Source organism: Oryx dammah, unplaced genomic scaffold (genome assembly GCF_014754425.2).
Source record: "Oryx dammah isolate SB20612 unplaced genomic scaffold, SCBI_Odam_1.1 HiC_scaffold_10, whole genome shotgun sequence".
Taxonomy (NCBI): Eukaryota; Metazoa; Chordata; class Mammalia; order Artiodactyla; family Bovidae; genus Oryx; species Oryx dammah.
In genome coordinates, this window is record NW_024070194.1 from 10,353,335 (window position 1) to 10,378,574 (window position 25,240).

Here is a 25,240-nt window from a genome sequence, read left to right on the forward strand (position 1 = left end):
CTCATAGCTTCTTAGATAATAAAACCATTTACAAAATACACTGGAGTCAAATTTCATTTGTCTAATTATTCCTCAGGGAATGACTCACTCCAGATCCCCAAGATTCCCACACTGTTACTCTTTTAAGCATCAGAACCTTCTGTGGAGACAGAAGGAGGACTGGTGGTTGCCTGGGACTGGGGAGGCTGGGGGCTTGGGAAGGTGATGAGTCCAGGATGTGGGGTTTCTTTCAGGGGGAATGAAAAGGTTCTAAAATGATCATAGTGACAGATACACAACTCTGAAATATACTGTAGGCCAATGAATTAGATATTTTAAATGGGTGAACTGTGTGTGTGGCATGTGAATTATATCTCAGTAAAGTTGTACCAAAAACAAACAAACAAAAAAACCAAAAACCCTTATCTGAGTTAAAATGGAGAGAGACTTCTCAGGCACTGCACTAATGCATTAGTGTATTACCCACTAACCTTTTCTTAATGATTTAAGAGCAGTGCTGTGAGCATCGTTTTTAGTATCTTGTATAACATGGCAATCTTCTCAGTATTATAAGATACAGAGCTGTTTGATCTACCCTACACAGCACATTATTTTTTTCTAAAAACGGTGAATTTACTTTCACCATAAAGCTTGGTGGTTAAGTTCATGTACTTGGGTCATGTATCACTTACTGACTGTGTGACCTCTGGTGAATTACAAGATCTTTCTGTGTTTCGGTTTCTCACACGTTAAATAAGAGCTTCAGCCTCCATGGGAAGTTGTGATGATCAAATAAGATAAGGTATACGAAGCACTGGATGCTGTGCCTGGTGGTGGGAAGCCAGACTGAAATTCAGCTATCCATCAACACTGTTCCCACTGGGCTGGCTTCCCAGGTGCCTCAGTGGTAAAGAACCTGCCTGCAGATTCATCTGCGTCTAGGGGGCTTCCCAGGGGCACTGAGTCAGAATAGGACACAAGCCTGGTGGCTTAGGAAGGAGAGGCAGGAGACTCGGGTCCGATCCCTGGGTTGGGAAGTTCCCCTGGAGGAGGAAATGGCAACCCGCTCCAGTATTCTTGCCTGGAAAATCCCATGGACAGAAGAGCCTGGCGGGCTACAGTCCATGGGGCTGCAAAGAGCTGGACACGACTGAGCGTACAGAAAGAGCACTGTTTCCGCTGCTGTCAGTGTAGCTGCTGTAAAGCCCCTCTGAGCCATAGACTCAGAAACCAGAAAACCCCCAAACTGTGCTCAGTGAGATGAAACAGGGGCTGGGGGTGCAATTTTGTGGTTAGACTTTGGGACATGCCATCAGATGGCTCTAAGCACCAGCAATATTAGCTAGTTTGTCCCAGTTCACCCCTAAACAGAAAAACCTAGATGAGGTCGTCCAAGATATCCTGGCACACGGAAGACTGGTGCCTAAAGAGACCCAGGACCCCAACACACTTGGGGCTCTCTCTTGACCATATGTGTGTGCTCAGTATCCAACTCTTTGCAGCCCCAGGCACTGTAGCCCACCAGGTTCCTTCTGTCTATGGGACTTCCCAGGAAAGAATACTGGAGTGGATTGCCACTTCCTTCTCCAGGGGATCTTCCCAAATCAGGGACTGAACCCATGTCTCCTGCATTAGCAGGTGGATTCTTTACCACTGAGCCACCAGGGAAGCCCCTCTCTAGACCACTGATTCTTAACATTCAGAGGTCACAGACACATCTGAGAATCCGAGGAAAGCTATAGATATTTAGCCTAGGAGAGTATGTGTGTATACATATAAAACTGTACCCATGTTTACAGGAAAATCTTGAATCCCAGAAGAAGCCTGTTTAAATACCTTGGCTCCAAACTTCACATAACCCTAGCATCCTCAAGGTTCAGTGGCTAGGCCCCAGTGCTCCCACAGCAACTGGAACAGAAGGCCCTCTGACCTTGGCCAGATAAACAGTCCTGGGAGCTGATTGCCGCATCCAAGTCACTGCAAACATCTGCATCCAGGGGCTTCCCAGCAGCACTGAGTCAAAACAGGACACAAGCCTGGTGGCTTGGGAAGCTGCTATCGTACAAGGCCCAAATGCCTTGCTGATAAGCAGCTGGGGAGTTTCAGACCCAGGGCAGCTGCCTGCCAGATAAGATCCTTTCTCTACAGAGAAGAGGAATCTTAGGAGCTGTGCTAGAGGCTGACCGGGCCGTGAGAGGGAAATCGAAGGAGCTGGAAATCCCCCAAACTCCCAGGACTACTAGGACTTGGACAGTGAAATAAAAACCAGAGATTCTGCTCAAATGTAGGAAGATGGAGCTGGAAAGGGGGAGATAAGCTGGGGGCAAGGGAGCTGGGCGGACCACAGATCAGAGGCTGTTAAAAAATGCTTAGATACCATAAAGATATGAACGCTGACCCAAGGCAGCCATACTTCCAGGCAGACCATTCTAGGATCTATGAGCTGCATTCTTCTTCCAACTGGAAGGGACCTGCACCTCTCTCCTCATCAGATCACTGGGCTGTACTTGTTTCTTTGGGCTGGGTTTTGCCTGCTTTTGCTTCTGCACCACAGTATTAAAATCCCCATCATGTGCCCTTGTCTTTATGAAAATACTTTTACAACAAACAATTGGTGGACAGGGACGGTGGCATCGCACCCAGATTTGCTAATAACTCCTGTGTATGGTTTCATCTGCTTAAGTAGATGGTTGAAGAAACCCATTCTCCTGTAGGCCACCAGAGGTAAACTGTCTTTCTGACTATCGCATCAGAGAAACGGTGTAAATGGAATCATGACTGAAACTGCAGCGTGATTTTATATAACTTGTGAAAAGGGCCATCCTGGCTCTCCGTCATGGGACACCGAGTCCTCTCTGATTTCATTTAGAACCGATTTCTTTTCCTTCTTCAAATGGAAGTTAAAGTATTCAGGCAAACACTCGTGACGCTGCAGCAGAGTGGTATGAACAATGTGACGACCCACCTGGTTTAGTTTCTTTTTCCTCCTCGCATCTCTTCAGATTTTCCACTGTTGACTAATCAATGTGGAAATTCTAAGGAACCAGAAGAAAAACAAAAATTAGAGCCAGACATCCCCTAGGGTTGAAGCAATTTTTTTACGAATACAAGTTAACAATATCTATCAGCTTATTAACTGTGCACATCCTTTGGCTCACTCAAACATCTAAAAATTTATACTATAAATAGGTTCACATAAGTTTAAAAAAAAAAGGTCCAGTAAAACATACTGTGTAAAAGTAAAAAAATAAAAAATAAAAGAGGAAACAACTTAAGTGTCTGCTACTAGGAAAAAGAGTTAAATTATGATATCAATGGAGGGGGGAACTATACAGCCATTACAAAGAACGGTGGAGATTCTGTGGTACTGACATGGGAAAATGTACATACTCTCGTGTTTAAAAAAGTGTAAAATTGTATATACTATTGTTTGTTTAGTTAAAAAATGAACGTGATTGTCTATCCTTAGGAAAAAAGTACAGCATTTGTGTATATACACACTTTTTGTATCTACATCAGAAAAAGACAAACAGCAAACCAAAAGCAGCGGCTCCCCCTGGGACTCAGAAACGGAGGGGAGAGGAAGGAAAGGCTTTCAATTTTTACACGAACTATTTCTGTTGCAGCTGAAAACTTTTATTAGAGTCACACACATCTTTCATAATCATTATACATGCTATTTAAATTTCAATGTGTCAAGAGGAAGGGCAAAAGACATTTTTCGCCAAAGACTAAGCAAGTTTCCACTGACAGACTCCAAAACTTCTCCGATAGAAGGGAAAGTGAACACAGAGTAGCAGTGTGATTTTAGAATCAACATTGAGCAAAATTAGTAAAGCATAGTGGTACATCTAAACAAGTACCGACTGAGTGAAACAAAGCTAAATGACGAGGTGAAAACAAACTTGACAGCATTTGACGATAACATGAAAGATGGACCCGAAATCAGAGATAAATATTCTAAGGCCCTTGATTATTCAGGACACATAAATGCTGTTTTATTTTAGATAACACATCCATGATGAATACGGAAATTTTAAAAACAACAAAATATAGAAATAGAACGCATCAGTCCAAACCAGTTAGTATGCTGCTGGGTAGAAAAGTCTAATTATCCCAAAATGCCAACCTTCCCAGATTACTATATAATCTTAATTAAATTCCAATAAGAATACCAATAGGTTTCTTGGATAGGGGAATGAAAAACATTACTTTAGAATTCATATGGAATAGTAAGTATTCAAGAAAATTAGCCAAGAAATAAAGAAAATCATAAAAAGTAAATAGGGGATTTGTCTTAAAATTTTTAAAAGTTACTATAAAGACATAATAATAAAAAGATACAGAATTAACAGAAGAATAGACAAATAAGTTGTGGGCTAGAAAAGTTCAGAAACATACCATAAAGGAACTTATTAATGACAAAGATGGATTTCAATACAAAACAGAAAAGATGGAGTATTTAATAAATGCTGCTGGCCTATCTAGAACAAAGCCTGATCATTACTCCTCACTACGCACAAACATAAATTCCAAAGGGATTAAAGGTTCAGGATTAAATTAATTAAAACGATATAAGTATTAGAAAAAACATGTATTAAAATACTTTTGTAACTTTGAGGTGCAGAAATTATTCCTAAACAAGGCAAGAAATTCAGGTACTATGAAGAGCAATACAGAAACAAATTAATAAATAATAGATTAGGAAAAACATTTGCAATACATATGGGATCTTTAATATATAAACACATTAAGCGCTCCTACATGTGGTTGAGAAAAGGCAAACAATTCATAGGAAAATGGGCAAAGGAAATTCACAGATAAGAAAAATTAAAAGATCGGTTAACATGCAACAATGCTCAATTTCACTAGAGAATATACAGAAGTAAGATGCTATTTCCCCATCAGCTTGGTCACAAATGAAACAAGAGAGATGGAGGGAGAGATGGACAGAAGACAGAATTCCTAACACTGGTAAAGATTTAGGGAAATGAAAGTACTCACATACGGCTGGGGAGAATGTAAACTATTAGAACTCTTTGTAAAGTAGGATTATATTATCAATCAAAATATCAGGCATGAATACTTTTTAACCCAGCAATACTATTTTTGAAAATATAATCTATAAAAGTAAAAGCACCAGTGAAGAAAGATATGTACATGAAGATAGATAATGCAACAAGATTTTTAATAGGAAAAAAATGGTAGTAACTCGAGTATCTGCCAAAAGAGAACTGGTTGAATATATTGTGGTACCTCGAGATCTACAGCCCTGAAGTTATTTAAGAGTGAACCGGATTTGTACCTACCCAGGATGTATTATTTAGTGGGAAAAATAAACTGTAAAATAACAAAGTACAATCCCACTTCTGACAAAACACGATAACCACACACATACCCACAATCTCCATGTACACGGGAGCTCGGAGAGAGGTATGGAAGGATATACACCAAGCTAACCACCCTGCTTGTCTCAGAAGGATGAAAATGGGGAGCAGGAGGAGAGGGGAGACTATAAACTCTCTCTGTATACATCTTCAAATTGTTCAGGTAGTTACAATCAGCACATGCATCTCTAGGGGAAGTCAATGAAGAAAGCAAAAACAACAACAAAGAAATAAACACACGGGAGCAGAGACATGCAGTATAGTAAACTGCTGTCACATGCTACCCGTTTATCTTTACATGGGACAGTTAACTGTACTTCCTCTCACTTTTTTTTTTTTCCGGTCAAATAGACCAGGTCTTCCAACCTATCATTTTAACAGCTGGAAGACAATTTATCTAAAAAGCATTTCTTTTGGCCATGCCCTGAGGCATGTGGTCTCTTAGTTCCCTGATCAAGGATCGAACCCATGCCCTGAGCATTGGAAGCGCCCCAGTTTTTGCCACTGGACCGCAGGGGGATCCCCTGGAAGACATTTTTAAAAGCTTCATGAGATGGGGAAAAGCTGCACTTTTCCCCCTAAGCATTTATGTGTTTTACTTTAAAGGGGAAATTTTTTTTACTTAAAAAAAAAAAAAATGCCCCCTTTTAAACATCCACTGCCCTGCTCAGGTGGTGTGTGGGCTGGTTCTGCAACGTTGGCTGTTTTCTGTGGCTCCCTGCCCCTAGTTACCTTCCTTCCAAAACCCAAATAAATGTACTCCCAGGCACCTATGTCTGCCGGGAATCAAGGCCCAGTAAACCGCAGCAGCTCTGCTCACAAGGCTCTCTTGGCCTCCAAGCAGATTCTCTGGCTTCGCTATCAAATGGGTCCTGGAATCCAGAGAAGCGAAAATGATTGTTTTGTAACCCATTCTGATGGAAGCAGAAAGGAAGGAGATGGTTTATCCCAGTGAATGAAATGAAAGAGAAAAGAGGAACAGCACTCACAACAAGCTCTTGAAGGCGAGCCACTTGGGTGGAATCTGCCGTTTCCGGGTTACCTGGAAGGGTACACTCTGCCCTTTCCTGGTGCCATGCTTTGCTTTTAGTTTATTTCATTTCATTAATAAGAAATCTTTCGCTGAAATAATGATACCGCATGTGTGTCTTTGTATTTTACAAAGCACTTTACGATACTTTATCTTTTTCGATCTTCACAGTGGCCCTGGGATCAGATCAGCCTCATTCTCCTTTGGAGATGAAAATGAGGCCCAGAGAAGTTAAGGATCTTTTAAGGTCACACAGCAAGTTGGTGATAGAATGTCAACACAAACTCTGGTCTCCAAACCCAAGTCCAGTAGGGAGCTCACAATTGAAATCAGAGAGAAAGGGAACTAACAGGCAAGCCAATGAATGAAAACACTGGCTCTTGGGGGTGCCAGATTTTTCCTGCCCCTTATGAAAAAAATTACAGACCAGGAGGACTATTCTATGCCACCTCAGGGAGAAACTTTGCGCATACACTGGAATCCAGCTGCTGCAGAAGACAAGGCCAGTCCTTCCTGGGTCCTGTCCTTGTTGCCTCCATCTTCTCCCTCTTCTCTCTTGCTTTCCCCTCTAGGCTTTAGCCCCACTGGCCTCCTTTCAGTTTCCCAAAATTCCTGCCTCCAGCCTTTCACTGGCGTTCCCCTCTCTACCTGGAACAGTCTTTCCCACAACGCAGCACCCTTGCGCCCCAGCCCCCTGCTCCCGCCTTAGCTCTCAGCATAACCGACTCCTCATCTGGGTTCAAACACCACCATCTCTTGCGGCAAACCTGCTCTGTACCACACTCTCCTCCACACCCCTCACTCGTCCTGGGTATTTCATGACACCACCATGAGTCCTGTATGCTACATGTGAGGAGGCACCACGGCTGTTCTGTGCAGCGCTCTCCAACTATCACCTTGCCCAGTGCCTAGCAGATATTAAGTGTTCAATAAACACTGGCTGAATACACGAAAGAGTTACTGAAATGAATCAAACGCTCGGCTTAAACACTACCCTGTCAGGCTTCCATAGCACTATCCCTCTCTTGGGGCACATGATCACACAACACACGTTAAGAGTTTTTCTTCCTATCAGGCTGGGAGCTACTTACAGTTCTCACTTACCCTGGTATTGCCGACAGCACTTTGCCCATAATGCTGAAAACACAAGGGTTCTTAATGATGGATGAATTCACACATCTGTACAGGAAAATACAAAGGAAAGCTGGGGTCCTTAGTCAACGGCAGACCTGGTTTCTCCTCTGCCCAAGGGGAGCGCAACACAGAACCTGAGCACCTCTCAGATACGCAAACAGGGACTCTGCCCAGGGAGAGAATAAGAGCTCAACTCCGGATGCAGTGGGTGTGAGCCTAAGAAGCGGATGGGGGCAAAACCCCGGATTGCTAATGGGAACTTACACAGGCGAAAACTTCCCAGTGACTAACTGCAAATGCGGATCAGAGACCTAAAAGATTCATGGTCTTTGACCTCACCACGCCCTATTTAAAAATCAGAGAACTGAAATCACTGCGTGATGATTTCAGTATGTTTTTCTGAACTGTCTAGCTTTTCCTTTCCGTGGTGGTGGTTTAGTCGTGAAGTCGTGTCCCACTCTTGCAACCCCGTGGTCTGTACCTGCCGGGCTCCTCTGTGCATGGGATTTCCCAGGCAATAATAATGGAGTGGGTTGCCATTTCCTTCTCTAAGGGATCTTCACAGCCCAAGGACTGAACCCATTCTCCTGCACTGTAGGCAGTCTCCTACATTGCAGGCAGATTCTTTACCGACTGAGCCACCAGATTCAGCTTATCCTTCCGTGAAGGTGTTCTAACTTTGTAATCCGAAAAAAAAAGCCACAATAAGTGTTGTAAAAACAAACCAACAGAAAGTGTAGTGGTGATTTTAGACAACAGAATCACCCACCCCTAGGATTCCATGTCCTCTAAGTTGGGGCCATGGCATTTTCATGACGAGTTCCTTTCTTTCCCCTGAAACCCTGGGGGATAGGAAGGTGCAGGGGGTGAAGGCTTCAGCAGGAGCGGGTCTCATTTCTTAAGGCAAGTGCTGGCATGGCTCTGGGCATCAGGAAGTGGAGGGGAGCATGGGGGTAATCAACCCAGCTCAGGATCAGGGCCTTGTCCACCTGCTGCTGATTCGCCGTAATTATTCACTCATCTGCCTGTCTTCGCGATGCTCTGAGAACTGCACCAGAGCAGCGGCTGTCTCTTCATCAGCCTGTTCCTCCTCATCAGCCTGTTCCTCCTCTAGGCGCGTGCTCTCAGTGCCCACCAGCCCTCAGCACGGTTCACTGACTGGCAGGGCCCACAGACATAGAGTACTAAACACAGTAACAGACCCAGGTCCCCGGGACATAGAACGCATTAGCAACCAAATGCTTCATTATTCGAGTGCCCTGAAGGTCCATTATTCAGTTCAGAAGAGCCAAGTTGAAGGACAGCAATTTCTTGGAAGATTAGAGGCTACTTTTACAGTTAGGAGATGCTGGCCTCCTCCGGTCAGAGTGGATGCGTTTATCATTAGCAATTCAGAATCGCTTAGCGCGGCAACTGAGTGCAACTCCCAAAGAAACCATTCTTTGAAGGGGCAGTACTTAAAAGTTTTCGTGAGGCGTTTCTGAAAGATTTCCAGGAGGTAGTGAGCTCAGCCTTGGGTCCTGATTGATGACTTGTTTCCGAGAACCTTAGACTTTCCACGTCTGTCTCCACTTAGGAATCACTCCTGGGCGCTCCTGAAAGCGCCTGGCGGAGTGGACTGGGGGAAGTTCAGCTGCCCATCACGCTCAGAAAGGAACGCCTGCCACCAGCTTTTCCCTTTGGTCGCTGGGTGGGCCGGGGACCTCTGGTGTCGGGAAAAAGCAATCACTTCAGCTTCTGGCCTCAGTACTTCAGTGGGTGACAGGAAATGATGCTGAGGCTGGGCCACCCTGGCAGGGGTGGGGGAGGGGAGGGTGTGCGTGTGCATGTGTGTGTGTGAAGACTGAGGAATTTAGAGATGACTTCTGGCGGCTCACACAAATGCCATCCTGGGACTGAGGGGCCAGGGGACGTCGGCTCACATCCTAGGATGTCACCTAACGTTCTCCTTCTAGAAACCATAAAGCAGTTAATCCTGAGCACGTATTACTGAGTCAACTAAGTGTGTTGTGAGCTTTAAGCTGCTTTGTTCTCATGGCACCCCGGCCTGCCTGCTAAGTTGCTTCAGTTGTGTCTGACTCTGCGACCCCGCGGACTGTAGCCTGCCAGGCACCTCTGTCCATGGGATTCTCCAGGCAAGAACACTGGAGTGGGTAGCCATTCCCTTCTCCAGGGGATGTTCCCTGGAGATCCAGGGATAGAACCCCCATCTCCTGCACTGCAGGCAAATTCTGCACTGCTGAGCCACTAGGGAAGCCCCGAAACCCCGAGGTAGGTATAATTGTGACCCCACATTTCTGGGAAAAGAAGGGGAGTGGGGAGGAATCTCTCCGAGATGGCTCAACCTCTCATGGAACCCCATGAGAGGTGACAAGGACTGGGAACGCCAGCCAGCCCGGGGGCCACAAATACAAGTGCCACAGGGGCCAGGCGCCAGGCAGAAGCCTAGAGAACACTGGACAGACTGGGCAAGCATTCACATTCAACAAAAATAAAAACGCAAACCAGGTACCTGTCTTCCAGGGTGTCACCTCCTCCTCACCACCACCTTAGGAGACAGACGGATTTTTTAAGCAGCTGAAGTGTCGGGGCCCTGGGGGCTCGAGGTCCTGGGTGAGGTTGGGGCGGAGGACCAGTCCCTCCCAGTGCCTACACCCTGGGGGCGGTGCCCTGGTGGCACCGGTCCACTTTCAAAGGGCTCAGCTGCTGGGAGGAGATATGCCAAGGGGCGTCACGAGCCCTCCAGCTCACCACGATCTTAATCCAGTCAGTCAGTTCAGTCGCTCAGTTGTGTCTGACCCCATGGACTGCAATATGGTCTTAATCCAAACAGTCTTAAATACTGCATCTTCCTAGGGTTAGGGTCTCTGATAGGCTCTTAAAGAGAAGAAAAACCCTTCAACTGCCAAGACCTGGAGGCTTGGAAATCCAAAGTCCAAGACCTGAAAGCTTCTTTTGCTTTTCTTTGTATTTTGGCTCTGGCCAACCTTTCCCTGCAATGCCCACTCCAGTATCCTGGCCTAGAGGATCCCATGGACAGGGGAGCCTGGCGGACTGCGGTCCATGAGGTTGCAGAGAGTCAGACACACCTGAAGCGGCTGAGCGCCCACGCTCACGCCCCGTTTCCCCACAGCGGTGCAGACTGTGTCGAGGTGAAACAGAGGGGAGGGAGGTGAACAGAGATTTCCCTCTCCTCTTCTCCCTCTCTTTGGCCAAGCTAGGGAGTGGGACAGCAGGCTTGAAGTTGAAATTGAGTATGACGTGTCTCCTATGTCCCAAGTTCTCTACCAGGAACGAGGAGACGGGGCCTGCGGTCCAGCGGAAGCAGTGAAGGGATGTCACGCCAGCACAGCTGAGGTGTGACTCCCTGGTGGTCAAGAGGTCAGGATTCGGCCTCTCACAGCTCGGGTAAACATAGGAAGGAGTTCAGGAAAACATGGGAACATATAGTGGAGAGTCACCCTGTCGGTGGAGTCGGGAAATAGTGATACTGACCGCCTGGTGTTATGTGCAAGGATGAGCCTAACACAGAGCCTGGCTCTCACCAGGCGCTCAGTCCTTACTGTTGGTTCTTTTTCCTCCTCGCTCCCCGATATACACGCACATACACTGAGGATTTCTCCTTCCAGAACACAAAATCTGACAAAATTTAAACTCAGCAAGTAACCACAGTGCCTATTTTGTGTCCTCTTTTAGTTCTCCTAAAGGCACCAGTTTTCACCCACTCCGGGATGCTGGCAACCAAGGGCCCTTTGTTCCTCGAGCCCTAAGGGTTCTCCTCAAAGGGGAAAGGGCTTTGGTGGTTTCTTTCAGGCTGAATTTGGGAACAGCTGACCCTTGAGCAGCACAGGGGTGAGGGGCACTGATCCTCTGGGCAGCTGAAAATCCAAGTGTGACTTTACAGTCGGCCCTCTCCATCCACGTGTCTGCGGCATCCCAGGCCCGCATCCGTGGATTCAACCAACTTGCGGATCCTGGTTCTGTAGCGCATTAGTTATGGGAAAACATCCGCAAGACAGTGGACCCTCACAGTTTAAAGCCATGTTGTTCAGATGGAGTGCTCATCTAGTTTTGCCCCGCATTTAGGTACAAACAAGGCAACTGAGGTCCAGAGAATAAAACACCTGCCCAGGGCCCCACAGTTTCCTTGGATGGCCTTTCTGTTATATAGTGGCTCTTGCTTTTTTTTTTTTTTAAAGCTGGAGGCTTTCTTCTTTAACTGTGATTTTGCAACTATTTTTACCTTCGAGGAGGGTGAGTGGCGCACACACAGCACCTGCAAGCTTTGTGTCTCCAGCCACCTGAGAACCCTCGGCTCGGCCCCCGCGGGTACAGGCCCCTCCTTTCCTCTCTGCGCCGAGTGGCTCCCTCAGTTTAAAATCCTGAGGACAGAACCCAGCAGAGAAAATGCCCAAGGGTTTACACAGTCTTGTTTATTTTCTAGGAATAAGCAGCACATTTTTTTTTTTTTTAAGGAAGCAATTAAAAGATCAGAAAGCCAAAGGTAAAGATTTCTGTCTTGGAGTTTCCTAGGCAGTTCCTGCAGCACTGGGCAGAAGTGATGAGGTAACGTCATGAAATCTAATTGTCTCTGTATCTTAAACTGAAAATACCTCCTGCTGCCTCTGAGAGCAGCAGATTATGAGTAATTCTCATCTGCAGAGACATTTCTCTCTAGAATGTTTAAGATTTTGGGGGGGTCCCACCTTGGTCATCAGAAAAATAAATTAAGAAAAGTTTCCCCAAACACCAGTTTCTAAGGGAGGATTTATTTCCTCATCTATATTTGGAAAAAGGAGCTGCTTTTAAAGCCTGAGCGACTCTGTCCAAGTTCTTTGGGAAACAAAGTAAGACAGCGTTTGACTGGAGCCCTGTCTGTGAGCCTTGAAGTTCAGACTCTAGCCCTAGGCGGTTTCAGACAAAGCCATGGTTTTCAGAGCAATAATATATCATAATATAAAAATAGACACTTGGTGACCAACAGGCTGGAAAGCAAACTCTCCGGAGAGCCCTGCCTCCCAGCCTGCTTCTCCCTGGGGGTGGGGGCGGCGGCGGGGAAGAGAGTCCTACTTACGAGAGCAGAAGAGTTCCTTCCAAGTCCAGCGGTCCTCGGGCAGAAGGGAAGACCGAACTTAAGGAGCCAGCATTCAGGACGCCTCCCTTCGGAGGATAAGCAAGACCAGCAGAGCGGGCGGCGGGGGCAGGCGGGCTCTCTTGTGCCCCTCTCTCTCCTAAATGAGATGCACTTCGAGGTTTCAGTGGGTGTTTCCCACGTCTGGGGCCAAGTGAGTCCCCATTTGTTGTAACCTAATGCTCGGCTTGATGATGTCAACCACTCAGCTCCCTGGTTCAGTTTCCACCTCTCTGTCCACAGGCGAGATCTGTTTCCTCCGGACAATGAGCAGTGGGGGCTGTAACTGCATCCCGGCCGGCACATTTGCCTAACATCCTTCCTTCCATTTTCAGCCTCAGTGACAAAAGGCTTCCTATCCGCTCCCTGGGCCAGGGCTCCCGGAGTAAATCCCTCTGCCTCCTAGTCACTGCTGACCGTGGGCTGATCCAGTTCACTGTGCCGCGGTCCAGCTCACTTCTTGGGTGTATGACAACACTAGTTAGGGTTGGGGAGCTGCATGCCACCACGCCCCCTGACTCCGTACCATCCCCATCTTTCTTCCTCCTGCTCAATTTTCCAAGCTGTTGAATTTCTCCCGAAAGTTTCCTAGGTGCATGCTGGACAGAGGACGCAAGTCTGTCCTTTACTTCGACAGATGGCACATGTCCACGCTGAAGGCTCAGAACGGGCACTGGGCTGTTGCCTGGGAACTGGGCTCTGGTCCCCGACACACTTCTAACTGAATGAATGACACCATGCACGTCACCTCTCTCTTTGGATCTCAGCTTTCTCATCAACAAAATGAGAAACAACAAAATGTGTCTTCCACTTCTAGAATTCAGTAACAGACGAGCTTAATCAACAAATTCACCATAAGGAACTTTACTACAAAGTGGCTGACCACAAGCTTGAGGGAGGGAGGAACCCTGGAGGGGTCAGTGCTCAAGATGCCTGGTTCAGCTCAGGCTCCTTCAACCCCCTTTCTGGTGGAGCTGAACAGTTTCTCTGGGAGAAAACTCCCAAGAATTCACTGAACAAGTCCTGGGGGACATGGAAAGAGGCAGCAAAAACTATGAGATAAGATAAAGCAGAAGAGAATTTAACTGTCCTAAGGGACTAACATGAAATAGTCATGGTTACGAGAGATACTAAGTAATCTCCTGTGTTTGAAGAGTGCTTGATAAGAAAGACAAATAAAGCCTCTCTGCTTTGGTGTACAGTAGGAAGCAATGTGACATGTATAGCGATTATGAGCATCAATTTCGGAGCCAGGGGTGCGGCTGCTCTGACTCCTATGTGACTTAACTTCTCTGAACCTTTTTTTTTAAATTGCAAAATGGGATATGAGGGCCTCCATTTGAGGACACTGAGAATGAAATAACACATGAAAGGGACCTGAAGGTATTTAGCCATGTGAGTGACGATAGATGGTGGCTCTAACTTGTTGTACACAATCTCCTTTGAGGACTTCCCTGGGCGTCCAGCGGTTAAGATCCGCCTGCCGATGCAGGGAATACAGGTTTGATCCCCGGTGTGGGAAGATTCCATATGTCTCGGGACAACTAAGCCCGTGTGCCACAACTACGGAGCCTACACTCTCGGGCCCATGTTCCACAACAAGGGAAGCCACCACAGTGAGAAGCCTGTGCACCGCAGCAAAGAGCAGTCATCACTAGAGAAAGACCAGGCACAGCAATGAAGACCCAGCACAGCCAGAAATAAATAAATAAATAAATTTTAAAAAATCTCCTCTGACTCTCACTTGAGGAAAATTAGGTCATTGCTAATCTCCTTTTCCTGGATAGGAAAATGAAACACAGAGAAGCTAAGAGACGTGCCCGAGGGCACACGGCTGAGGACGAGAGGCCCAGACTTGGAAACGGAGTCTTTTAACTCCTCCTGAGGTCAGACACGAGCCACACCACTGCCAGTGCTCCTTCCCAAAACAGTTACTCCGCTGAGCCAGGCCCTCAGTTCTAAATGGGATCATCCCCACTTTGGGAAACAGGCAAAGCTTCTTCAAACCAGCGGGGAAGCAGTGGGAGGGAGAGTCTTCCTGGGTTCAGCCGGGCCTGGGACGGGGAAAGGTCGTCAGGCTGCTGGCTGACAGAAAACACTTCGGGCTGCTAGGTAAGAGGGGAGCTTACCTGCTTTTCTACCAAAATACTGTGTGGCCTGAGGCACATCCGGGCTTCAGCAGCTCCTCCCCGCAAAGACGCAGACCTGACTTGCCTTAAAGCCATTTGGGACTTGGGCCCTATTGGGAAAGAAGCTATTAATAGGTGGGAGGAAGGCTGTGGCAGTGTGTGACTGAACAAGAATTTTGATGAGTGCTCAGAAAACGCTGATGTTAATCAGAAAAGGTCCCAGTAAACAGAGCGTGTGTTAGGAGGGAGTGTGCCACTCCGCAGGCTTTCCCACAGGTTGGTGTGAGACTGCGGGAGGACACAGGGGACACCAGCCTGGTCACCCACAGAGAGCAGAGGTTCACGGACGGGAGGGACCGCTTCCTTCTCGTCCCTGGACCTTCCGCCTGAGTAGGACCCTGGGCCAGTTAGCTTCTTCGTGCTTTGGTTTCCCAATGGAAAATGAGAATGATAACAGCTTTTCCCCTTCAAAGTTCTTGGGTGACTTACACCACATACTACAAGTTCAAAAATACTTGTAAAAATCAGCTGGCACATCCTAAAGACATCATTTTCTAAGTGTGACTCAGTGTCACCACCCTCTGTCCTGAGCACGACGTGACAATGAATAAGGTCGGGAAGCCAGAGAGGAGGGCTGCTGTTTGTCAGGATGAGTAAGGAACAAAGCCTCGGAGCGCCGACTGACGTTCTCTCAGACACACTCTGCGTGCAGGGCCCGGAGGCGGGGTGGTGCTGGGCTGGGCCTTTATTCCAGGCATCTGAGTGGGCGTCAGGAAGTGAAGCCAGATCCTGACAGGTCAGTCGACTGACATCACCCTCGGCGCGCTGAAGCACGGTTTGTCACTTGAACGAAAAATACTAGGAAGGCGCTCATTCATAAAAACAAAGATAGCGTTTTCCTTGACAACACGCATTCTGTCACATGAGCCCTGCGGACCGAATAACCGTCCATCTGCGACCGAAGCCACGAAGAGAGGACTGTGGTGGCAGCGGCACACCCCGTCTGGCCTCCCCAACCATGGCAGGGGCCCCGCTGCGGGGACTGGGGCCACGCGCCAAGCTGCGAAACCCCCCGTGGATGCATCCTTACCGGAATCAGCGACAGGAAGGTTATTCACAGTCTCATCCGACGGTTGTGGAAATGCGGACTGGCCGGCCTGCTCAGAGGGGGCCCTGGAGAAAGTGATGGAGCCTGCGCTCCAAGCTGGGGCTGCCTGGGCCAGACCTGTCTCCTTGAGGCCCTTCCTCTGCTGCCTTCTAAATGCTTCCCTGGGGGAACTCGGTGGACTTCCCCAGCCAGCAGGCTTGGCCCCATTTGAGGATAAAGGAAACTGGCAGCTTCGGCGCCCAGGGCTGGCCTGATGGCCTCAGAAGCCCCTTGGCCCCAAAACTGCCTTTGATTCCCATCCCCTCACCCCTGGTCCTGAAGGGATTTCTCCCGCTGAATTTTCTAAGTACTTGATCTGTTTCTCTCTTAAGAGACTTATCCTTTTCTCCTTCGAGGCATATTTATATCTGGATAGAGCCTATTCTGCTGTAGAATTTGAGGTTCTTAAGCAAAAGCTGTGTCTAGTATATGAGCATTTTGTACATGTTATAAGATACTTATTAAAATAAGGGAATCCATAAATAATAAAAACCTGTACTGAATGTTTATCGTATATCAGATGACATTCTAACTGCTCTATATAAATTACCTCATTTAATCTCGACAAGGATCCTACGAGGCAGGTGTACTTATTATCTCCACTTGACACAGGACAAAATTCCAGACACAGATCACCTGAGTAACTTGTTTAGATGGTAACCGATGGATATCTGTTGAAAGGAGTATGTGAATGAATAAATTCTGGCCTCTACTAATTACCCACCCTCTGGGCCTCCCTGGTGGCTTAGATGGTAAAGAATCCACCCACAATCCAGGAGACATCAGTTCGATCCCTGGGTCGAGATGATCCCCTGGAGAAGGGAAAAGCAATCCAGTATTCTTGCCTGGAGAATCCCCATGGACAAAGAAGCCTGGCAGGCTGTAGTCCACGGAGTTGCAGAGTTGGACAAGAGTAAGTAACTAAACACGCACGCATACACCCACCCTCTAGTCCGAACACCTGTTGTTAAAATACAATTAACTTTTCACCCAATCAAAGGCCAGTTTCAGCTGTCATGCCATTTCAAATGCACTTATTCCCTATGCCACACAGCTGTAAGTTCCCCTTTTTTCCAGACAAATATAATTAAGAAACATATGGCCTCAGATTTAATAAATCAAAGTAGATTTTCTTTGCTTTCAAATTAGAATCATATTTGCTTATTGTTTAAAAAAAAATAGCAAAGTAGAAAAGATCAGGGGGGGAAAAGGCAAAAAAGGAACAGACTATTAACCTCCTGGGGGCACAGACCAGAAAGAACTGCACTGTCACTCAAAGCAGTGTTTGAATTCAGAAACTTAAGTCATTTGGGGGCGGGGGTGGTTAACTCCACAAAAGATGACAAATGTTTGATATACAAACACCACACTGCCCCTCCCTACCTTTTCCAGCCTTCTTAAAGACCTGCTTCCCCCAGCAAGAGATGGGTTTCAGATGGGGGCAGTTATGGGAGAGGTGCTGGGCTTCCCTGGTGGCTCAGTGGTTAAAGCGTCTGCCTGGAATGTGGGAGACCCGGGTTTGATCCCTGGGTGGGGAAGATCCCCTGGAGAAGGAAATGGCAACCCATTTCTTGCCTGGAGAATCCCACGGAGGGAGAAGCCTGGTAGGCTACAGCCCATGGGGTCGCAAAGAGTCGGACACGACTGAGCGACTTCACTCACTCATGGGAGAGGTGGGATCTCCAACTCTTGAGTTAAACACTCTTAGATGTGTTGGCTTTTAGAGCTGAAAAGAGCATGTGGTCTCCTCATTTCGGAGATGGGGAAGGCCAGGCCCCAGCAGGCAGGGGTATTTTCTGAGGCTGAGCAGTCTGGTGCTCTAAGAGCAGGAACCCTCCATTGGTCTGAGGTGTGCTCTCTCTGACACTGCACTGTTGAACATGCATCTGACTGGCCCCACCCTCTTGTTTTTTTTTTTAATACTTATTTATTCTCTTCATTTTTAGCTATGCCAGGTCTTAGCTGTGGCATGCCGGATTTTTGATCTTCCTCGCAACAAGTGGGATCTTTAGTTGTGGTATGTGGGATCTAGTTCCCTGGCCAGGGATCAATCCTGGGCCCCCTGCTTTGAGAGCAGAGTCTTAGCCACTGGGCCACGAGGGAGGTTCCCCCACCCTCTTGTTTTGGTTAACTGCTACTCAGCCATCAGATCTGATTAAATGTCACTTCCTTCTGGAGGTCTTTCCTCTCAACCACATGAGCTCCCCCACATGTTGGGGTCTCCAGGCACCTTCTGCCTCTCCTCTCATAATTTGTTAACACATGTTATTGTTAACACATGTTACATGTACTGTGGGCACCACAAGGTCAATGACATGTCTCCTTCATTCACTGGTACAGAACAGGAAACTCAACAAATATTTTCTAAACACACACACATATCCCGGATAGTCCAGGCTTATGTATGTATGTGAAAGTTACTCAGTCCTGTGTGACCCTTTGCAACCCCGTAGATTATACAGTCCATGGTATTCTCCAGGCCAGAATACTGGATTGGGTAGCCTTTCCCTTCTCCAGGGGATCTTCCCAACCCAGGGGTCAAACCCAGGACTCTCACACTGCAGGTGGATTCTTTACCAGCTGACCTACAAGGGAAGCCCAAGAATACTGGAGTGGGTAGCCTATCCCTTCTCCAGCAAATCCTTCCAACCCAGGGATCGAACTAGGGTCTCCTGCATTGGAGATGGATTCTTTACCAACTGAGCTATCAGGGAAGCTTTTAATGCAATTCTTTGATGCTTTAAAAAAAAAAAAAAAAAAAGGACCATGTCTTCTAAACTTTAAACCAGGCTTCCCTCTTGTCAGGTAGAATCATTAGAGAAGAAAAAATTTCATTCCAAATAATTTCTAAAAGATGTTCAAGATGACAGAAGATGAAGTCCAGAGCACAGGGACAGAGCAGCACCCGTGGAAATGTGGGAAGTCCAGGGAAGCTCTGGGGCTGGGGACGGCGGGCATCAAGAGGATTTGGGAAGAGGACTGAACACTGGGGGGCCCACTGAAGCCCCTGTGCCAGTCAGCTGCCCACGACACACCTGCAGCGCACGGAGGGTCAGCAAGCTCTGCAGAGCCCCAGGCAGACGGGAGGGCTCTTTGAATGAACGGAATGATCTGCCCTGGGGTGAGCCAGGGCTTCGAGTAGGACAGAGGGCGTCCTTATTTTAACGTTTAAAGGACCTTCAGTCTCAGACGCCCTAGAGTAGGATGCAGCCTTCAGGATGGTACTGAGAACTTCCAGCAGCTTCCTAGGCAGCGGAAGGGTCTCTGAGGGCAAACAGACAACCAATTCCGAAGGAAATCAAGGCCTCACTCCTGAAAGGAGGCTTTTATTATCGACTATAAATGGCAGAAAGAAAAAACTATCATAGGGCATCTGATGAAAACCAATAGCATGACAGAGATTGAAATAAAGAGAAAAATAGACTCTACCATGAGAAAAAAGATTCAGACAAATGGTAAGCTTTATTAAAAAAAAATTCTTATGTCTTCAGAGAGATTCTGAAGATCCTGTGTCCATAAAACATAAACAGACAAAAATGGGCTTAAGGACATGAAAACTGAAATTGACAATGAGAAGGGCTGGAAAACCTGAAAAGGAAATCTTTCAAAATATAGGGAAAAAATATTCACAGGGCATAAAAGGATCTTGATATAGAACAACAATCAAGGAAGTTCGACGTCAGACTAAATAGGAATTCCAGAAAAAGAACAGGATAGAAAGTACAACAGGAAGTTATCTAAGAAATCATGAGGAAAAGTTCTCAGAGACAAAGGGAGACTGCATCTTCAAACTGAAAAGCTTAAAAAGCACCAAGAGGATGAAAAAAGACATAGTGTCTTGACCTTTCAGAATTAAAAAAGGAAAAATTGCTACACCTCTGTAGAGAGATTATTTCAATAAAAAAGAATCAAATTGGTATCGGACCTCTTGCCAGAAATGCTGATGCCTAAAGAAAAGGAGAAATGCTTTTCAAGAAAAAAGTTCAAAATGATTTGGGCCCTAGAATGTATACTCAGCTAGGCAAAAGAAAGACTTTTTCAGAATTGCAAGGGCCTAGAACAATTTCACTTGTACACTGTTTTGTCAGTAAACTTCTGGAGGAGAAATTTACCTAAACAAGGGTTTAAACTAAAAAGTAAGAATTGGGAAAGAAGGATCTAACAAGAGAGGTGAAAGGCATGTCAAGGATGATGGTGATGACGATGAAGCGAGTGGCTTCAGGGCCTGGCTGACTCTTGAGCCCTGGGGACCATCAGCCTGATCCAAGCAGGAAGGTGGAAGCTCCAGGGGAATGGACCTCATGGAATTCCTTGACAAGCCTGCCAAAAACTGTACTCAAAGACTGCGAGAAAGTGTGGAAAGACTCAGCATGATGGAACAAGGAAAACTGAGCATGTTAAAGCAGAAGCAGTAAGTCCAGAAAAACCATCAGAAAGGAAAAATAATTAGAATGTTATTGGCTTGGCGGTAAATAATATTTACAGTGCCATGACACTGAAAACACTGAATATGAATTTAACCAAAAAACTGTGCTGCCAGGAGGAAAGGGAGAAAAGAATGTGAGCGGGGCTGAGGTGTCTGAACAAAGGCTAAGGCCACATGCACCAGCCAAGGAGGTCAACAGGCAGTCGAAAACTGACAAGTAAAGAAAGAACATCATGGTTGCATATGGCCCTTGCTTGGATCCGATTTGAAAAATAAATATTTTGAGTTCATCGGAGATCTTTGCTAATAATAATGGATTAGTTATTTTATTGTATAATAATGGTAGTATAGTTTTTTTTTTAAAGGACTCCTTATTTTCTTAGAAATATATGCTCGAGTAGTTATCGATGAAATGTTGTCTAGAATTTATGCCCAAATTATCTGTGAGTAGGGGGAAAATGGCCACTAGCACAGATGAAACAAAACAGGTCATGAACCCTAGGGCTGAGTAATGAGTGTTCCGGGACAATTCACTATACTATTCTATGATAACATGTTTGAAAGTGAAGTCGCTCAGTCGTGTCCGACTCTTTGCGACCCCATGGACTGTAGCCTACCAGGCTCCTCTGTCCATGGGATTTTCCAGGCAATAGTACTGGAGTGGATTGCCATCTCCTCCTCCAGCGGATCTTCCTGACCCAGGGATTGCACCCGGGTCTCCCGCATTGTAGACAGACGCTTAACTGTCTGAGCCACCAGGGAAGTCCGACTGGATGGAAAGAACTTACTATATTAAGGAGTCAAAATCAGTCATTCAGAGACAAAGAAAGGGTCAGATGGCTCCCATGAATCCATCTCTAAGTTCATCCTTTCATGTCTCTCCATTTGCAACATGTTTGAAAATTTCCATATAAAAAAATTTACGAGAGAGAGATAGCTGTATATTACTTAGATATAGGGAGAGAAATACTAGAACAAACAGCTAACAGGATCAAAAGTGTATGCTCTTGGGAGCAAGATAGGAGGGAAGGGAAGAAGGGGTGGGTGCAGGGGAGAGCTGTTGTCTAGTGTAAGTTTATAATGGTATTTGACCTGAAAAAGAACAAAGCAAACCTGTGTGCATGTGCCATTTTGACAAAATTTTTTTAAAAAGTAATAGATGGCTTCCCTGTGGCTCAGTGGTAAAGAATCTGCCTGCCAGTGCAGGAGACACGGGGTTCAATCCCTGATCTGGGAAGAAGATCCCATATGCCATGGGGCAACTGAGCCTGTGAGTCACAACTACTGAGCTTGTGCTCTAGAGTCAGGGAGCTGCAACTACTGAGCCCCAGGCTTCAACTACTGAAGCCCTAGAGCTTGTGCTCTGCGACAAGAGAAGCCGCACACCAGCACTAGAGTAGCCCCCGCTCGCTGAAACTAGAGACAAGCCCTCACAGCAGTGAAGACCCAGCACAGCCAAAAATAAACAAATAAAATAAATTTAAAAAATTTTTAAGTAATAAAAAAAATTTTTTTTAAGTAATAGAGGTAATTTTATTTAGAGAAACGGAAACCACTAGCAAGGCTAAAAGCAGAAAAATTAAATGGTTACATCAGGTGAGGAGGTAAGCAGTACACTGATGCCTTTCTGGACTCGTAGGAATTTTTTTATAATAATTTCATTACTTCAATTTTTAAAAAATGTTATCTATTTTTTACCAGTTATTGCCATGAGCATTTTGCAGGGCTTTTTGATAATCTCAACATCTACAAACTGAAGCTGTTACGCTAGGTGAAGAATCCTCAAGTGGCGGGAGTGAATATCTCCACATGAAATGTAACAACACCAGGATATTGCTATTTATCTATTATCTGCCATTTGTGAGAGCTGGCGCAGAGGTTAAAGCGTCTGCCTGCAATGCGGAAGACCCGGGTGCGATCCCTGGGTTGAGAAGATCCCCTGGAAAAGGAAATGGCAACCCACACTCCAGTATTCTTGCCTGGAGAATCCCATGGACGGAGGAGCTTGGTGGGCTATACAGTCCACGGGTCGCAAAGAGTCGGACACGACTGAGCGACTTCACTTTACACGTGTTATTTCTAATTTTCACAACACCACTACAAGGCAGGTATTGACATTACCATTTTACAGGTAAAAAGACTGAGGCTGCAGAGCACTGGCTCATGGGCTTGAGGTCACACAGTTCACAAGGCCAGGCTTGGGAGACCCTTTCCACTTCCCCACCTCTCCTTTATAGCCTGCTGTTCAGTACCATTCAGAAAATACTGCTACTTCCACTTGCTCATCAATTCCATGAAACAGGACTATCCTCACCTGACATGAAGAAACTGAAGCTAAGAAAAGTTGGGTAACTTGCCCAAGGATCCCAGGATTCCTGATCCTAGTCTGGTCCTTGCTAGCATTCCTGGCCCCTGTGCCCTCAACAACAAAATGTCAAGATCTTCCTAGGCTCCTTGTGGGCATTTGGCATGAGAGCCATGGCAGATGAACGTGGCTGAAGCAGGGATTTTAAGAGAGAGAGAGAGACTTATTTTTTCCAAAGGAAGTAGAGTAATAAACCGTGGAATGTCCTCAGTTGCTCTAACGGCAGCATTTTGCTTGAGTCCCCAGTGGTGCTTTGGAAATGTCAGCCGCCCGCCTGCCTGTCTGCCTGGCACACGGCGGGAGAGCTGCTGGCATCGGCAGCCCATCACAGTCCCGACCACCGCACCGCTCTTCTTAGTTCCAACAGAAGGGAACGAGTCGTGTGTGCTTCTGCCCTGAAAACTGAACGTCTGTGTCGCCTCAGTCTACTTCAGTCAACAGCCAGGTGGTCCCGGGGCTTTTGAGAGCTGCCGGGAATCTCAGGTCTGGGCTCCTCTGGAGCAGAGGCAGGTCTGCAGAGATGCAGGACAGGCAGGGGCGGGGTGGGAAGGGAAGGTAGGGAACTGAAGGGCCCGAGGATGGGGCACCCCCCATCATTTCAAGCCCTGGGTACCGCAGTCGCTGATGGCAGCCTAGGAGTAGGGCGCAAGCTTCTGCTGCTCCCCGGGCAGCTCTGGCATCTGAACAATGACTGAACCGCAGCTAGGGGGGAAGAAAGCTGTTTACTTGAGCTCAAACTATTTATAGCACCAGCAATCTGCACATATTTGGATGACAAATCTCTGGGCTTCAAGTGAGCGGTGCTTTGCTCCTGGACAATTTCACCAAACACATTCCTTCCCCACGCCACCCCCCAGACTATCCCCCCTCACCCAATCACGAACACATGTTGCCCTCGGGATGTTTTACTTAAGTTGCTGAGTGAGTTTAAAAAGATCATAAAAAGAAATCGCATTTTAAGAACTAGTGACGTTTAATCCATTTGTTTACAGGTTTAAGCTACACAATATTATTCTAAGGCTTGAATCAGACATTAAATTCTAATACCATGTGACTGCTATAAAAAAAAAAAAACTGAAATAAAAACAGGACCTGAATGAGGTCTGTAATTTAACATGTGCTGTATCATTTAACGTTGCAGCTCCAAGCTTAAGACCTATGAAGAAAATGTTTCTTATGACACAGTTTATGTAGGTTGATGAAAGCCTTTACCGAACAGAGCCACAAACAATACGCAATCATAGATGCATTACAAACAAACAAAGGAGGTCTTCTTACCCACCGACTCTGGGGCAGAAGCAGATGTAGGGTTCAGAGCGGGGCAGGCCTCCTCCCCTGGCCGCCAAGCAGGAGAGGGTCTGACTGTAACAGAAAGAGGTACTGAGCCCTCTGTGCAGGTTTAACTCACAGGAGGTACTAGATCCTTGCCAACAAATTCGTTTGGAAAAACCAGCTTATCTCTAAAAGCTGCCTTGTTTGTATAGTAAAAGCGATGCTTGATCAGCCATCTCCCCTTGCCAGGCAGTGCCTAATTCCGGAGGAGGAAAGTGGCAGTTGATTCCCATGGATATTGGCTAAAACGCTGGTGGGGTCCAGTCCAATTACACGGTGCAGGCAGGAACTGGCACAGAGAGAAAGGGCAGAACAAAGGGAAGCTCAGAGTATAAGGGCTGATGCTGGACCATTCACCGAGGGAGAGGGGACAGAAGGGATTCCTTGGAGGTATCAAGTGGTTTTCTTATCTTTTCCCCCTGCCTGTGAAGCTCATTAGAAGACGAATATAAAGGTCTCTAAGACAATCTCTTAATGCCCCTTTTTAAAATCAGGAGAAAGGTGCTGGTGAGGGTGAAGAAAAGAAACATGCCTATACACAAAGGGAGTGGAATTTTAGGAAATTTTTTGCAGGTTAATTTGTCAGTATTTAGTCATCACCAGATGGTCAACACCAAAATCAGACTGATTGTATTCTTTGCAGCCAAAGATGGAGAAGCTCTATACAGTCAACAAAAACAAGACCAGGAGCTGACTGTGGCTCAGATCATGAACTCCTTATTGCCAAATTCAGAATTAAATTGAAGAAAGTAGGGAAAACCACTTGACCATTCAGGTACGACTTAAATCAAATCCCTTATGATTATACAGTGGAAGTGAGAAATAGATCTAAGGGACTAGATCTGATAGATAGAGTGCCTGATGAACTATGGACGGAGGTTCGCGACATTGTACAGGAGACAGGGATCAAGACCATCCCCATGGAAAAGAAATGCAAAAAAGCAAAATGGCTGTTTGAGGAGGCCTTACAAATAGCTGTGAAAAGAAGAGAAGTAAAAGCAAAGCAGAAAAGGAAAGATACAAGCATCTGAATGCAGAGTTCCAAAGAATAGCAAGAAGAGATAAGAAAGCCTTCCTCAGTGATCAATGCAAAGAAATAGAGGAAAACAACAGAATGGGAAAGACTAGAGATCTCAAGAAAATTAGAGACACCAAGGGAACATTTCATGCAAAGATGGGC

The 25,240-nt window shown here is 46.3% G+C and overlaps 1 protein-coding gene across 2 annotated transcripts in view; it reads right to left on the minus strand.

Annotated features, from left to right (window-relative positions):
• Positions 1-25,240, minus strand: part of PKIG (cAMP-dependent protein kinase inhibitor gamma) — an 84,903-nt gene that overhangs the window by 20,713 nt on the left and 38,950 nt on the right. Inside the window, exons 1-2 of one of the 2 annotated variants that reach the window (XM_040248735.1) lie at positions 12,605-12,993; positions 2,945-3,014 (exon numbers count right to left, since the gene is read on the minus strand). The gene's annotated coding sequence lies outside the window, so the exon portion shown is untranslated. Of the gene's footprint in view, positions 1-2,944; positions 3,015-12,604; positions 12,994-25,240 lie in introns of those variants that run through there. The other variant, XM_040248736.1, reaches the window with a different exon arrangement.